Below are 13,387 nucleotides of genomic sequence, written 5' to 3'. Positions count from 1 at the left end.
ATGCTAAAAAGCCTAACTGAATCCATTTTAGCTTAGAGACACAGTGCTAAAGTGAAGAGCAGACACTCAATAATATAATTTTCTTAACTGGATCACTATTGTCACCAGATACAAAAATAAATCCTGATTCTTCAAAGATAAATGTAAATGAAGGAACCCACAAACATCCTGAAAGGAAATCTGGATGACTTCATGAACAATCTAGGGGTACAAATGTCTTCACTAGAACTCAGAAGTCATAAAAAGGTGGCAAATGACTACAAAATACAGACCAACAGAAAAATGAGCAAAAGATGTAAGTAGCAAGTTCAAGATGAGCAAATCCAAAAAGCCAACAAGCATGAAAGGCAAATGAGCTTGTCAGCAGACAAGACAATATGAATTAAAATAACAGTGTAATATCATTTTACTCCAGGCATATTAGCTAAGATTAAAAAGAAGGATAACACTGCTGGACAGGATGTCAGAAAAAGTGAATTCAAACAAATTGTTGAAGGAAACATCTTCTTAGGGCCTTTTAGGAAAGCAATCTATCAAAACCCAAAATGCCTTTCAACTCAACGACTCCACCCCTGGAGGCTTATCCCATAAAAATATCATCAGTATACAAGGACAATTTCAGAGAAGTTTTCTGCAACATTTTTCATAGTGGCAAAAAATCGAAACAAAGTGAATACCTAACAATAGGGGAAAGGTTACATAAATTATTGTGATCTTCATATGGAATACCATATGGCTATTAAAAAGAATGATTTTTAGCTATACCTGTTGATGTGCAGGGATTCCTGCTCAGGTAGTAAGGGAGACAAGCAAGATGCATAATAAAATAATGACAAAAAATCTCTATATCTGTATGTGTCTGTAAGGGCATTTATGCACATCTACAAAAGATATAAAAGAACACATGTTTTATAAGAGCTTCCTTGATGGGGAGAGTAATGTGGGTTGGAGAGGGAGAATGGCGGTGGGCGGGACGGGGGAAGAAACAGGAAAAAAAGAGAAAATGAAAAAAATATTGCATTCAAAAGAATCCTGGAATGTATGGTATGGTCACATTTATGTAAAATTATAAATATGCATGAGGGCATGTGCATACTACAGAGATAAAAAAATCCCCAAACGTGTTGAATTTTCAGAATTTCCAATTAATTCTTATATCTTGCAGAATTGACTTTTTTCTTCACCAGGATAATGCTAAATATTCTTAAAGGGTGTCTTCCCTTAAGACATGACCACGTAACGTGGGCAGCCAGTAAGTGAAAATTATTGAGGAATGTATTCAACAGGGTTTGACTGTTCAGATTAAATTTCCCCAGGCTATTTTGTATTTTTGAAGAGCAAACTGCCTGTGAGCTTTTCAGCATACAAATATTTCAGAAAGGCGTTAAGTTTATTTTGCCCTCTAAATTTTTGTTCCTTTGGGGGAGCACAAACACTGCCTGCCAACGTCATTCTAACCCCTTAATTACAAAAGTGACATAAACATTTATAATCACAAATTACCAGCAGCGCATCAACGCTGGCAATAGCAAAATTAGGTTTGTGACTATTTTGTATGATGTGCATGATACGTATTAACTGGTAAAGGTTGCTGCTATATTAAATAGCCAGAAGGTAAAGTATTTATTTATATTGTAGTTCTGGTAATAATTTCATTAAGCATTTGAGTTGATCAGGAATGCAATGAAAGGAAAAACATCTCAACGTTTTGCATTCAGAAGAAGACAGATTTAAAACTCATTGCCAATATTTGCTCTAGAAAACTGAATTTCAGTATATATTCTCATTTTAATCATAATTATACTATTTTACTTAAGTAAACATGCAGAGTATAATTTGCAAAAGTATCACATGTATAAATAGGATATTAGCAGCACAGAAATGCACTTATGTTATTGTAATATCTTCCTTAAGAAATCAATTGTTTAGTTTTTGTAAATTCCCATTTACAAATGGACAGTCATGAACTTTAAGCAATATAGGGACCCAGAGGAAATCTTAGAAGGGAGGAATATTCACTGCTATTTGTTAAAGGCAAGGTTCACCGTAGTCAGGTTCGCAACCTGTCTGCCTTTCACCTCATCTGCCCTTCAGCCAGGCGAGGCGCTCTTGAACAGAAATGGACGCAGGTTCTGAGCTTGTGTGGACAGTTCAGTCCCTCTGCACTCCTCTCTGCCTTGCACTGCCTCATGCTCAGAGTTCCCAGAGATATTTTCACTTCTCATGGTTGCCCTGAATTGGACCACTTGTTTTACTCCACTCTGTGTTCCCTTGAGTTTTCCTGAGGTGAAGAGCTGTAAGTCTGCTCTGAGTGTCCTGAACACTTCAGGGATGCCTTAGTGTTCAGTGGTCTGGCTCACAGGCTCCCTCTGACCTTCTCAGCAAGCAGGGAGCTGTCAGCCTCCAGCCCCATTCGGAACTGCTCAAGTGATTCCTTTAGTTCGTCTTTTCCTATCAACTGAACACCGATGCCCTAGAGCCAACTCTCACCTGTCCTTATCCTACAGCTCATGGGCTTCAAGCTTTCTGCCACTCTGGTTTGAGTACTTTGCACAAGAACCTTGAAAACTGAGCATTTAGTTTTTCAATAAATTACACTCTTAGGTTTGGGGAAGATGCTGCCCCCAGCCTGCCCCTCCTGTCTCACAGAAGAAACAGGAGAATAATGCAGCTCTATTTGTGTGGTGAGACCCACAGACGTCCCCTCTGGACCACCATCTGTCTCTTGGACATGCTCACTGTGTTTCTGCCATTTTCTTCCGTCACTCCCGTAGGGCACAGGTAATGGATTAGAGTCCTCAGAGGCTAGTTAGTTTCGTCTGGTCCATGCAGTTAGGTTGCTCCCTCACCCCCAGCCATCTAGCATACATAAACGGGGGCGCCCTATGAGAAGCATACGGGAATGCACACAGTGACGCTGACAGTGTCTTGAGAGTGCCACCTACTGGGTGTCATGTTGAGCTGTGAGCATGTATCCTGTGTACGACCGTCCATGGAACTATGGAGACAAACAACAAAACTACACGCTCACCTGACTGGAGAATAAGGAAAACTCAGGGGTGGCATTTAAGAGCCCCCCAATTACCTCTTGGTTGTTTTTCAAGACCATATTGATCTCTATCTGAAAAATATATGGGTATATAGCTCGAGGTGAAAACCTACGTTAATTTTTTTTCCAAAGAGCCAAATTTGGGAAAATTATTTATTCACTGCTCAGTTACTTTCTCAAATTGCCCTGTAAAAACCACAGAATAGAAGAATACTACCTGATTTTAAACAAGCAACATTCAGTTTGTTTCTGGCCTCCCCCCACCTCCCTGCCCCACTCATACTTTGTAACAGATAGGTGGTTCTTATCAAGGTAAGGTGAAATACACCAATATTTTTAAAAAGCTACTATTCCTTATAAGGACATGTCTGGTCGCAGGCATGGCCACAGGAGGTGGCAAGACAGCTTTCAGTGGCACAAGACAGCCTGGCAGCAAAGATAACTTATCTGGAGATGGCATTCTAGTCTTCTCCCACCTGGTGTGGAAGCCCTGTATAGGCTGCAGGAACATTATTCAGATTCTTCATTTTGTACAGAATGGACTCTGAAGGTCCAAGGTAGGGAGGGATGGAGAGTGTCCACTCTACTGGAGAGCAAGCACTTGGCCCTCCCTCCACCAGTCTCTCGGCTTCTCTAGAGCCCTGTATGTGGATGCTCTTGTCAGTGAACCCCCTGACACGCGGGAAGATTAAGCTGATATATTTACAGGATTCCCATTCCAATTCTGCAGTCTTGTATCCCTAGTTAGATTAGCTAGCAGTTTGCTAAGGTTCTTCTATGAAAGATGAATTTTAAGGGCTGTTTATATTCCATATATGAATGTGTCATTACTTATTAATCATTTTCTTATTGTCTAATTTTATTTTTGGCCATGTACGTAATTTTTCTCTTTCAGCTCTGATTAGTTCCTTAGGCTATGTTCTCATAAGTGGGCTTACTGGGTGAGTGACAGAAACGATTTCAATGCTTTTTTACATATTTTGCCAAATTACTTTTTGAAATGTTGCGTCTTTAGTCTCACCATTAGCGTTTGAGGATAATTAAACTAGCACATTCTTGTCACCGTTAAATATTTTTTCATCCCTGCCATTGTGATGAGTAAAAAATAGTAACTTAATTTATACTTTTAATTTCCACGGCAATCATATATATGCTTGTTTTCCATGTGCATTTGTTCTTCTATAAATAAATCAATGTGTCCATTTTTCCATGGATGGTGTTTGTGTTTTTCCTAATGATTTATAAGAGCTCTTTCTATGTTACATACGTTAACCACTTTTCCACTTGTTCTATATATTTTATCCAGTTTGTCTGTAGCTCTTTAACTTTAAATGAGGCTTTCTAATGTCTAGGTTTTAACGTTTACACAGTGCAAATCGACCACAGTGTTTCTTTGTAATGCTTTTTATTACTTCTTATGCTTTGTCATTTCCTAAGCAGAGACTGTAAAACAGTCAATTCATATCACCTGGTTTCTTCCTCACATTTAAATCATTAATATATCTGGTAAATATTGGGGTATTCAGTATAAGGTAAGGCTGTTTTATTTATTCTCCCCAAATCAGAAAAATTTAAGCATTATATGTCCATTTCTTATTGGTTTGCTGTATATCTTTTGGGGACAGGTTTTTATAAATACTACAGTCAATTTTAGGGCTATCTGCTCTGTTCCATTAATCTGTGGTTGATATTCATAACAGAGGCATATGGTTTTAATGGTAGCTTTATATTATTTGTTCTACCATCTAAAAGGCAAGACCTCATTTATAATTATTCTTTTTTCCTGAAATTTACAAATGATATCTAGGGACATTAAGTTCTGAAGAAAATCTCATAGAAATGGAACACAACTTTTTTAACCTAGAAATCAACTTTAGAATATGTTTACATTTTCTTATCTTTCAATCCAGAAACACAGTGGGTCATTCCACTGTCCACTCTGCTTTTTTTTTTTTAATCTTTCTGTGGTTTTCTTGCTAACTTTATTTCAAGGTATTCTATTTGTTTTTGCTCTTATTTCCAATATGTTCTTTTCCCATTATAAATTATTATAGGAAAGCTACGTATCTTTGCTGAATTCTTTTACAAGTACCAATCATTATTTTGGTTCATTCTCTGCATTTTTATTGTCAAAATTCATGTTGTCTGCTAATACTCCTATAATCCTATCTTCTTCTTTTCAATAATCATGCTTTTCAGAAACTTCTGTTGCTGTCCTATTGCTTCAGCTAGAAATTCCCAAATAAATAACGTAACAAAGTGTTGTTACTAGCATCCTTACCTTCATCCCGCTTTTTAAAGGAACTGCTTTCAGTGTTTTACCATTATTATGATGTTGACAATTGATTTAAGAAATATACTCTTTATATTGCTAAAGCATCTCCTATTTCTAATTAAGTAAGAGTTTTGCTTTTCATTAGGACTCAGTGTTAGATTTTATTGAAAACTGTTTTAGCATTTATCAAGATGGCTTTTTTCTTTTGAACTTTGGATATTATGTTACATTGATATGTTATTTGGATAGTCTTTTAATGTAATATGCATTCAATTAGCTAGTACTATACTTCGGAGTTTTACCTCTAAATCCCTGAGATTGATCCATAGCTTTCTTCTTCTTTTTCTCTCCTTTCTCCCTCCTCTCCCTTCCTTCTTCCTAAGAGGTTATTTGTCAGACTTTGCTTGTAGGGTAGATGATCTTCATAAAATAGGTGACTTTCTGTATTTTTCTTTTTCTCCCAAGCAGATCACACACTATGGAAATTACTTGTTCCATGAATTTTGAATGCACTTGTCTAAAACACTGTGAGTTCCTGAACACTTTTTTAAAGAGAATTCTTTGACAGACACATCATCGTACTGACTATGTCTTCTCAGAAATTTACACTTTAGCCTCGTATTTGTCTCTGTGAAATTGCATTCATAGCATGCCAAGATTTTAATATTATCAATTATAGTTATTATAATACTGTTCTTATTTCTATTTTTTTGTGGCTTCTTTTTTAGGTAATTAGTCTATTTTGTTTTATTTTCAAAAAATACTATTTTAGCTTCATTTAGATATCTGGTATATTTCTGTCTTATCAAAATTATTTCTCTTTTTGTGTTTTTCCTGGGGCTGAAAAATACTTGTTCTCCTTTTTTTTTAAAAAAAGAAATCTTACTTTACATCCTTTTTTAATTATTTTCTCTCAGTTAATCATGAAAACATTTAATGATCTGAATTTTCCCATGAATATAGATCTGGTTGCATTACATTCATAGTTTTTATATATAGCTATTCTCATTTTTATTATTTTGAAATAACTTATAACTCTAATTATAATTGCCTCACCTCAGATTTCATACTGATTCTTAATTTTAAGACTTATTTTTATACTTCTATCTCAATTGCATCATGGTCAGAAAATGTAATCTGGTTCAGTTCTGATATTTGGGAGTTTATGGACTAGCCCAGTATGTCTGTAAGAAAATTTTAAAAATACACTAGATATTTAAGAAGGTATTTTCTCTATGTGATATGAAATTATAAACTCCATGTGAATTTACCTTGTTGACTGTATTATTTTGTCAAATATGCTATGTAATTTCCCTTTGAACTGATCTCATAGCTAAGTAATATCATGTCAAAATATGTAAAGAAAAAACTGTTTCCTTTGCTGAGGACATGGTTAGTCTTTTCTTCGTGCATTTTTTAATCAGAAATTTAATGGGAAGTTGGGGGGAAATATACTGTTCATTGCCTTCCTGCTTCCATGGCAGCTCCATGTTCTCTGTAGTGTAGAATAGATAAAAATTGTGGAATGAGAAGAAATAATTTGAGTGCAAAAAATTTAACTATTTCCATTTAATGCTTCTAGGTCAACTGTTCTGTTGGAATTAAGTCAGTTAACTCATCAAAATCAATAATTTACACTTGATAATTCAGAGTGTAAACCCACGTGTGGCAAACTGCTTTTATGGTTAGTATTTAATATAACTGAAATGCTAAAAATAAATGATACTCACTGAATTGTAAGGGTATAAATAAAATCATTTGTTTTTGGATACTGAAGGTTGTCATTTTTTGAAAGATTTGGGGGGAATTAGTATTATTTCTTATGAAGAGAGAATAGTAGCAAATAAATGTAAGAAGATAAGTGATCATCAGAGGTATGTTGGGAGGAAAAGCAATATAACTTCTGATCTCTCTTTACTTTCTACTCTTAATGAAAAACAAACTCCTATAAAGTATGTGACCCAACATTATTTGAGCTACCTGGTCTTCACATGGCTATAAATATGTTTACAGGTATACGTGCAGACATATTCTTGGGTAGTTTGCAAAATGCATTTCTAGGACCAGCATTACAATGGTAAATTGACAGGCATACCTTACAACAAATACCAAATCTGCACCATAATAACTGAAAATATTAGGACTACTGCATGAATCTAGATGCCATAAGAATTTAGAAATAAATAGATTGCTCTTTTCTTCTGACATTTACTCTGAAAGCATTTTCATTATATCTACTGTATGTATGCATGGCAAGGGACTGCTCTGATTTAGAGTTGAATTTACTGATGGTATTATGTAAATGAAGCATGGGAATTATCATAATGTCCTTATTTGTTAACCTTGCAACCCATTAAAAAAATTACAGCCTGTTGGACAGTCACAGCTTCTTTGTAAAAAGAGGGAAAGAAAATATGCTTTTGTGTTACTAGGGTATATTTATCCTACAATTAATCTTTTTCTTCTCTTCACAGAGGTCAACACAATTGCCAGGTGCACCATAGTTAAGAAGAAACGCCCCCTCCCCCCAAAGGAGCAACTCTGCACATTATTCAAAGTGAAATAATGCAATGTCATCGTATACTTCTGAATACAACAGCATAGGCTCTGTGATCAGATGGCCGCACTCCAGTTATACAAATCCTGTACTAAATTCCTCTCAGTGAAAATGCAGGTGCAGTTAACTCCTGTCAGTTTCAATTGATAATGATTATTATCAAAACAAAGATATAAAACAAGCAGTTCGTGTACTTACCTAATTTTATTTTTAAACTTCTTAATTAGTTCCTTAGTTTTCACTTGGACATTATTTTACTTTCGACACTTTCGCACATTAAAAAATATGTCTCACAGAGAGAGAACCTTATAAAATAAGGTTACAGCTTGTTAAAATAAAGTTGAAAATTTAATTATTCTCATTTATTATCCATATTTTCTAGGGCTTGCTTTTTTTGTTTGTTTAATCTTTTATTATAGAAAATTTCAAACATTCACAAGAGCAGGAAAGGACAGAATATAGCAGAATGAACCTCCCTGTACACATCACTCAGTGCCAACAGGTATCCAGCCCAGGCCGATTCTGTGCTCCTTTTCTCTTAATCTGTCTTTAAATCAAGCTGAACCACCAGATAACCATACATTCAAGATATATTACTGGCCCCTTTACTGTTTTCACCACACGACCATTAGGCATGATTATAACTTAGAATACCCTGATGAATTTTCAAAGTGACCTCTAGAAAAAATTTGCTTTTGTACTTTTTTTTTTTAAAATAGATCTTCATTGGAGCATAACTGCTCCATAGTACTGTGTTATTTCTGTTGTACACCAACGTGAACCAGCCATATGCACACATATGTCCCCATGTCCCCTCCCTCTTGAGCCTCCCTCCCACCCTCCCTATCTCAGCCCTCTAGGTCTAGGGCTTTCTTCAGAATAGGTAAGAAGCTTTCTCAGGTCACTTTACGTAATCCAGCTAAGGCTGAGTTGTTACAACGAAGTCGGGTGTAGCAATTATTTGAAGATGCTTGTAGATTTTTGAGAAGCATGAGATAATGAAAGTTTCAGTGACTAATAGGCCTACTTTAGTGACATAATTATTTGTAAACTAGCTTGATTTGGTCTTCCAAGTGAAATTCTTCATGGGGAGGTATGGTTTGCCATGAAGGTCAGTGCTGCAGCGGTGGCCTGTTGAACCCCCGCTGGCAGGTTCCACAGCGTATCGGCTAAAGGCGCCTCTGCGGGGGCTGGCAGCTGCCCGCACTGCGAGGTTCCAAATTGCGGGGTTAGCAATTCTGATGATCTAGGGAGACAGGACCTCTAGACATTAGGCCTTCTACAATATAAGGCCTTCCCTGACTAGAAGTTTAAAAGCATACAACATACAAAAACAAATAAACATTTAAAGAATGTAATGCAACATTTTTTTGTTTTAATAAAAACAAAACTTTTAAATCTTTGCTCCACTGGCCACTGTACTTTGCTCCACATATAATGCTTGGAGGAAATTAAACAGCTTTCCAGCCAATTAATAAGCCATTATTAAATGCCTACGGTGTGATGAATAAGTGTGCTAGGGTAACAGAAAAATGAACATATAGTACATGGCATGGTCCTGCTTGCAAGGGTTGAAAATCTGACTGAGGAAGACAAAACCAATCTACATGAAATAACTTGAGGATAAGTAAATATGGACCATGGTACTGATAATCTACTCCCTCCTATAAGTGTGCATCTGAATACCTGTGTGGGGTTTGTGATGTCTGAAGGTATGTAAGTATAACTGGGAAAATCACTAGAATTGGAGGAAAAGGGAACAGGTGGTGGAAATTCTTGGTTTAAATGTGGTCAGAAGATTGGCAAACCCAGGCTGGTTTACAGAGAAATTAGGATGGAGTTTGATTTTCCTGAGGTAAATAAGCACATCCAAAGGTACAATAATGAATCTAGATCCCTTGCAGGGATTAAATATTGACCAAGCAATATCTGGCCCAATCTGTGACCTCAGTTTGAATTCTTTGAACTATATTTACTGTGAACTTTTATAAACCATTCAAGAAATTTTTTAAAAAGCTGCCTAGATCATTAAAATACCTGAACATAGACTACACCTGATGACAAAACCCGGCAGATATCGGAGGGTGAATCTCCCAGAAGTAGCACAGTGACTGTCAGCATCCCCCTTTCCCTTCGTGTCTATTCACAAACGTGAGGGGAAGTTGTAAGTAACTGTTAACATATAGGAGATTCAATGGATATTTTATAGTTCTCTCGCCACTTGCTCTGTCAGCATCATCCTGCATGACATCTTTAAAACCCTCTTCCTGTGGCTTCTGAAGTACTGGGCTCCCTGGTGTCCTTCCCACCCCTCTGGTTGGTCCTCTTTGCTGGGTCCTCTCTACCTGACCCGTATACGTCTAGACTCACGCTCTGGTTCTCTTCTCTTCTCACCGTAGGTGGATTTCCTGGATGATCTCATCTACTCAACGGCTTCAGTCACCATGCACGCATCCACCCGTAGGGTGGTGGGCATCTACCCACTAGCTGGTAGGGCACCTACCGACTAACCTTTGCTTAAGATTGTTGACTGTCTCAGCCACCACTTCATCTGGGTTAAGTGGTCACGATGTACAACAGTTCAGATGTACAAAAATGTCACTTGATGTTCCTAAAACTCGACTTAATTCCTCCCTCTTAGTGCTCATTTCGATTTTCTAGCATGACGTTACTGTTAACGAATCCTAGTTAAACTCAGTTGCTTTCCATTTTCTTAGTGTCTTCTGAGAAAACTTAGTCATTCTGGGTTTCTGTTTTCTCCCCGGGCCACTGCATCTCCCAGTGTCCTCCCTTCCTACTTGGTTCTGGGTTGTCAGGTCTGCCCAGACCCCTCTGTGTCTTCAGGCCACTTCAGGCCCTCTCTCAGGCACTTCCTCTGCTACTCTCAGGGACAGGGGAAAATTCAGATGTTGGCCAGGCTGGCCTCATTGAAGAATGAAGTGAACTATTTTGACTTTCTAGTAAAGTTCTGCTGCTTTTAGGCCTTTTCAAAGTCCCTGACAAAGCAATCTTGAGAAAGAAGAAGAGTGGAGGCATCACACTTCCTGATTTTAAGCTAAATAAAAAGCTAAAGTAATCGAAACAGTACGGTACTGGCATTAAAACAGGCACATAAATCAATGGCACAGAATAGAGAGCCCAGAAATGAACCCAAGTATATATGGGTCAACTAATTTTGACAAGGGCATCAAGAATACATAATGGGGAAAGAATAAACAGCACTGGGAAAACTGGATATCCACATGCAAAAGAATGAAATTGGAGTCATCTTACACCATACAAGAAAATCAGCTCTAAATGGATTAAAAGGCTTAAACGTAAGACCTGAAACCATAAAAATCCTAGAAGAAAGCATAGGGGAAAACCTTCTTGACGTTGGCCTTGCTAGTAATATTTTGGATATGACACCAAAAGCTCAGGCAATAAAAGCAAAAATCAACAAGTGGGACTACATCAAACTAAAAAGCTTCTGCACAGCAAAGGAAACCATCAACAAGATATAACAGGCAACCTACAGAATAGGAGAAAATATTTGCAAACCACATACTGGATATATTTCAGACAATATCCAAATAACCAAAATAAGGAACTCATGCAACTGAACAGCCCACACACACACACACACACACACACACACACACACACACACACACACACACACACACACACACACACACACACACACACACACACACACACACACACACACACACACACCCCAAGCGACCAGATTAAAAAATTGGCAAACAACCTAAATTGACATTTTTCCAAAGAAGACATGCAAATGGCCAACAGTATATGAAACAGTGCTTTCATACAAATCAAAATCTCAATGAGATATCACCTCACAGGTATCAGCATGTCTATTGTCAAAGAGACAAGAGAAACAAATGCTGGCGAGAGGATGTGGAGAAAAGAGAATCCTTGTACACCTTTGGTGAGAAGGTGCATTGGTTCAGTCATTATGGAGAAGAATATGAAGATTCCTGAAAAAACTAAAAATAGAGCTACCATATGATCCAGCAATCCCTCTTCTGGGTATATATCCCCCCAAAATGAAATCAGTACCTTACATGATATGTTTATGTTCACTGTAGCATTATTCACAATAGCCAAGATAGGGAAAACAACCTAAGTGTCCAGCAACAGATGAGTGAAGAAAGGAGATGTGATACACACACACACACACACACACACACACACACACACACACACACACACAGAGGAATATTATTCAGCCTTAAAGAAGATCCTGCCATTTGGGACAACATGGATTAACCTGGAGGACATTATGCTGAGTGAAATAAGCCAGGTGCAGAAAGAAGAAAAACCTCATGGTCTCACTTATGCGTGGAATCTAAAAAAGTCAAACACTAGAAGCAGACAGCAGAATGGTGGTTACCAGGGGTGGGGAGGCGGGGGAAGCAGGGAGATGTTAGTCAAAGGGGACAGAGTTGCAGGTGTGCAGGATGAATAAGTCTAGAGATCCAACGTACAGCACGGTGACTACAGGTAATAATATGGTACCGAATCCTGGGAATGTGCTAGGAGAGTGGATTTCAGGTGCTCTCATCACACACACGCCAAAAAAGGCAACTATGTGAGAAGAAGATGTGTTAATTAGCTTGACTGCAGTCATATTTCGCCAGGTATGTGGGCCTCCAATCATCACGCTGTGCACCTTAAAGCGTTTTCAGTAAACACACATACACAACACACGACACATACAAAACTCCCTGGATGGTCAAAAGTGCAGGTCGTGGCAAAACACTGGTGGCCTCCACTCCCCTCCAGGAAGCGTCCGCGGCTCCCCTCCACCCCCTGCTTCCTGCTGAGCCCTGGGCTGAGCTGCTTACCTGGAAGCTCCCTCCAGCACCTCACTGCCCCGCCTTCACCAGGGCCTCTGCGCACACAGCCACGAGGGAGGCTGAAGCCCCCGAGCCCCTCTCTGCTCTGCCGGTCAGCAGGCCTCTGGGCAGGGGGCATCGGTGGCATTCAAACTAATGGGCCTCCGGACTCTGACTTGCCAGGCTGCTTCTTCACGTCAAGAGGTCTGGGCCAGGGCCTGGGAGCAGCAGGGCTGGGAAGGGTGGACACTTCGTGGCAGTGTTTTTTGTTGTTGCTGTTTTTAAAGCTTCACACAAGTCTTGAAAACAATGTGGCAGGATAACTGATTGAAACATTAAGCTATTTTTCCTTCCTCCCGTATCAGACAAATAGCCGGGCTCATCTTAGTCCTTCCCTGCCTAAGGGACTTCCAGGGAAGTTGCCTGAGGTTAGTGGTGGTCCTGGCTTTGGTAAGAGCCAAACTCACTGCAGAGGTGGGGCCTGGTGCCCTGAGCGGGCGAGGGCCTCCGAGAAATAAGGACCAAAGGAAAATAAATGCAGATTCTCCCAGACAGGGCCCAGCAGGGCCATGGGTGGCTGCCCCTGGGGAGGTGGTAAGGCTGCAGGGAGGAGGGCTACTGGGAGCGTGTGCAAACCTGGTAAGACTCCTGACACACCC

General features: G+C 38.8%; 1 protein-coding gene across 1 annotated transcript in view; it reads right to left on the bottom strand.

Annotated features, from left to right (window-relative positions):
• The window catches only part of MYO3A (myosin IIIA), a gene marked incomplete at both ends in the record, with an annotated part of 171,340 nt that overhangs the window by 16,315 nt on the left and 141,638 nt on the right, over positions 1 to 13,387 (bottom strand). The gene's annotated exons all lie outside the window — the stretch shown is intronic.

The sequence above is a fragment of the Grampus griseus genome (genome assembly GCF_964374135.1).
Source record: "Grampus griseus genome assembly, chromosome: 2".
Lineage (NCBI taxonomy): Eukaryota > Metazoa > Chordata > Mammalia > Artiodactyla > Delphinidae > Grampus > Grampus griseus.
Note: the sequence above shows the minus strand (reverse complement) of the source record. Positions and strands in the feature narration are given on the sequence as shown.